Here is a 4,514-nt window from a genome sequence, read left to right as displayed (position 1 = left end):
AGGGCCAAAAGACACCATGAACTTTCCTTTTTAGGGTCACTATGTGGAAACGGCTTACATCAGTGACAACTGGTCACATCAGAACTTGGTCACGTGGCCACTCCAAACCACAAGGAAGATGGAGAAATGTAGTCTCTTGCTGGATAGCCATGTGTTTGATTAAAATTTAGGAGTCCTATTAGTAAAGATAGGGAAAATGGTCTCTGTCACAATGGTGACCTGATGGTAAGGACCCCAATGTAGAAGGTATTGGGGCATTGTAACGTAAATAATGGCATAAACTTTCCTCCAGGAATTCACAATAGAGGAAGGCTATTACAGAAGGCTACGCTTGTATATAAAAGGGGATCTGGGTAATAGATAACTAAAGGATAGGAAACAGCCACAAAGGAAAGATTCTATAGCCTTAGAGAGACCATATGGTTTACCACCTAAACTGGGATAAAGAGTTTAGGTAGGCTGGGCGTGGTGGCTCACGCCTGTAGTCCTAGCTACTTGGGAGACTGAGGCAGGAGGATCCCTTGAACCCCGGAGGTTGAGCCTGATTGCAGTGAGCTGATTGCTGGACTGCACTCCAGCCTGGGATACAGAGCGAGGTCCTGTCTTTAAAACAAGCAAACAACATCCCCCCCAAAAAATAACCACACACAGATTTTTTTTGGGGCATACACGTATTTTGATCAGTTGCTTAGCTATATCTGTCTCTAATACCATGTTACTGGTAATTTTCTGAAAAATGTATTTTTTTCAATATGGTCTTATTGTTTTAAGTTTTTTCATAAAATTGCCTGCAATCTGTCTCACAGTTGTATTTTATGGTTAAAAAATTTAACATTACAGGTATCTTCAATTGATTTTTCTCTATAGATCATGTCTACCTAAAAGGAAGAAGTGTAGGCAAACTATGGAGAGGTCATTTTGGCCATGGTTGAGAACTGCAGCCTGGGACACACTTCCAGGTTGCCTTGAACAGTACTCCGGAGAACAATGGGGAGGTTCAAATTTTTTAAGAAAAAAGGATGAATCAGGAGAGGGGGTGATTGCAAAGTTGTTTGTCAAGAATTCTCATTGGTTTAAACAAATAACATTGGGCTGGGTGTGGTGGCTCACACCTGTAATCCCAGCACTTTGGGAGGCCGAGTCAGGCGGATCACTTGAGGTCAGGAGTTCGAGACCAGCCTGGCCAACATGGTGAAACTCCGTCTCTACTAAAAATACAAAAATTAGCCAGGTGTGTTGGCATGCACCTGTAATCCCAGCTACTCAGGAGGCTGAGGTATGAGAACCGCTTGAATCCGGGAGGCAGAGGTTGCAGTGAGCCGATATTATGTCCCCGCACTCCAGCCGGGGGAACAGAGTGAGACTCCGTCTCAAAAAAAAAAAAAAAAGCCAACAAGGGAGTCTCTCTAGACCAAACTAGAAAGATGGACTCTCATATCCACATCATAACCTAATCATGGGAGTTATATCTCATCACTTTTGCCACATTCTATTGGTTAGAAGCCAGTCATAGGTCCAGCTCACATTCAAGAGGAAGAAATTATAGAAAGATGTGAACACTAGAGGGCAGAGATCATGGGCACCATCTTAGAATTCTTCCCAGTGTTCCCTGGGAACTGGCTCCGAGATTGAGATTTGTGTGCAGGTGGATTACTGGGGGTTGCTTCTGGGAACAACACCTGTAAAGGAGTAAGGAAATCAGACTTGGATAGAGAGGGAGAAGTTTCAATAGAGGCTTCAGCCACCCACAGACAGTTCTGAAGCAGAGCTGGTCCTTTAAGAGATGTCCTGAAATGAAGCAAAGAAGCCAGGCCTTTGGAACTGCATTGAGCAATCACTGATGGATGCCCCAGGTGTTGTGCCCTGAGTTCCGAGACCCCCCTCAAAGATGACCACCAGAAACCGAAGTCAAAGCCAAGCGGCCGGGATCACTTTATTGCAGGTTCGAACCCGGACCTCTCTCTGTACAGGCGTAGTCAGGAGGGCAAGAGAGAGGTCCCGAGCACAGCTCAAGCCTACTTTTTATAGTAAGGCACAAACAGGTTACAGAAGATTAAAGCATTTTTGCAGTTACAAGATTGGGATTGGTTGACATTTTGAAGTTTGAACATTCGGCAGTTTCTGATTGGCTCCCGCCCTTTTTTAAACTACAAAAGTCTAGGGTTTTTTTTTTTTTTTAGACAAACTGCTTGCTTAACCATGGGTGGGAGGGGGGTGGTTTCGATTGAGCAAGCAGGGGGTACGTGACTGGGGGCTGCAAGCACCGGTAATCAGAACAGAACAGGGACTTTCACAACGCTTGTCCATACAACGTCTGGAATCTATAGATAACATAACCGGTTAGGTCAGGGGTCGATCTTTAACCAGGCTCAGGGCGCCGCCCGGGCTGTCTGCCTATGGATTTCATTCCTGCCTTTTAGTCTTTTCACAGGGAAGTGGGTATAACCTTAGGCAAGGCAGCTTCCTTCAACAGAGGGCAGTTTCTGGGGAGAGACTCAGCTGTGAGCTGTCAGTAACTAATACTCCCAGCAGCTAATAATGAGTGCCTCAGTTCTGAAAGGGAATCTGAGTGATATATCATCATTACACTTGGTTAACTGGAATATCTCCTCGGTCAGTATACATATTTTCCCAGCGCCGTGAATAAAAGTCAGTTGAATGAGAAATTGAAAGTACCTCTGATTGGTCCCCTCCTGCAACCAACCAGGCTGGTGGCAGGCCAAGTTTTCATTTGTATAGGAGTGTAACTGTGTAACTTCACTTCAGCTTCTGATTGGTCGCTTTCTGCAACCAATCAGACTGATCATGGACCACTACTTCATTTGCATGGGGTGTAATGGGAAACCTCTAGAGGGTATTTAAACCCCAGAAACTTCTGTAATCAACCTCTTGAGCTGCTTGCTCAGGCCTGTTCTTGCCCTGTAGAGTATACTTTTGAAACCGCCTTTGCAAAAATCATAACTGAGGAAATTATGACAGTGAAAGAGATCAGACCTAACCTACCTTATCTTCCTTCTAACTTCTAAAATGTCTTTGTTCATTCCTGGGTATAGGCCAAACTAGCCTTGGGAAGGAATTTATAGTGTAAACTCTGAGAAAAAATTGATAATAGCCCTTTCCCCTTCTTGGGGGGGACCAGATTAGAAATTACGGTTTAGGGACCATGCAGCCTCCGGCTGCAAAAGTCTGAACCTCCCCAAATTGCTCCTGGGAATAACATCACCATTGCAAAACCTAAGATCAGTGCTTGAGATGTTTTGCAGCCCCTGCATTCTCATGCAGCAGAGGACACCACCCAGACTGATAATCTGGCTCAACTAGCTCCACGATCCCACCCAGGAAGAACTCACTTCTGCAAGAACTCACTTCGACCTCCTGTTATTTCATCTTCATCCCGACCAATTAGCACTCCCCACTTTCTCAACCCATACCCGCCAAATCATCCTTAAAAACTCTGATTCCGGAATGCTCAGGGAGACTGATTTGAATGATAATAAAACTCTGGTCTCCTGCACAACGGCTCTGCGTGAATTACTCTTTCGCCATTGCAATTTCCCTGTCTTGATAAATCAACTCTGTCTAGGCAGCGGACAAAGTGAACCCATTGGGTAGTTACACTTTCGTTTTCAATACATCTCTGCTTTTATTGCTTAATTCTTTCCTTGCTTTGTGCATTTTGTCCAGTTCTTAGTTCAAGACGCCAAGAATTTGGACACCCCCACGGGTAACAAGACTACAGGTGCCCTCCACCACGTCTAGCTAAATTTTTGTATTTTAGTAGAGATGGGGTTTTGCCATGTTGCTCAGGCTGGGTTTTTTTTTTTTTTTTGTATCTTTAGTAGAGATGGGGTTTCGCTATGTTGCTCAGGATGGTCTCGAACCATCTAGCTCCAGCAATCCGCCAGCCTTGGCCTCCCAAAGTGCCGGGATTAAAGGCGTGAGCCAGGGCGCCTGGCCCACTAAACTTCTCTGTGCATCAGCTACTTCATTTGCCTAATGAGGGTGAAAGTCACTTCTGCATTTTGTGAGCTTTGGTTAATACACGAAAAATGCCATATGTGTTTGCTATTAGCATCCATCATGCCATAACCAAAAAAATTACATTGCATTTTTATTTTTAAAAACGTGGGGGCCAGAGTGGACCTGGGCCTTTTCCAACTTATGAGAGGTCTCTTATTAAGTAAGCCTTAAGTAGCAGAATTCCATGAAGGGAGCTGGGAAACCAGGATTTTCTAAAAGGAGGTGGCATTTGCATTGATCTTGGTAGGGCAGCTGCGAATTCCACGGGTTAGGGGGTGGAGCCTGTTCCAATGCAGTCCTGGGCTTACGCTGGGCTGCGGCTGCTCTGGGCACGCTTCCGGGAAACGCAGCGTCGCCGACCTTGGGTCTCGCGCATTCTTCACGTCCGTTCGTAGCGTCACCCGGATCTTCGCCGCTTCACTTGTGGGCCCACCCCGCGGCGATGCTTCCCGCTCCGCCCCTAAGTCGGGAAGGTTCCTTGCGGTTCGCGGCGT

The sequence above is a fragment of the Piliocolobus tephrosceles genome, chromosome 12 (genome assembly GCF_002776525.5).
Source record: "Piliocolobus tephrosceles isolate RC106 chromosome 12, ASM277652v3, whole genome shotgun sequence".
Classification (NCBI taxonomy): Eukaryota; Metazoa; Chordata; class Mammalia; order Primates; family Cercopithecidae; genus Piliocolobus; species Piliocolobus tephrosceles.
Note: the sequence above shows the minus strand (reverse complement) of the source record.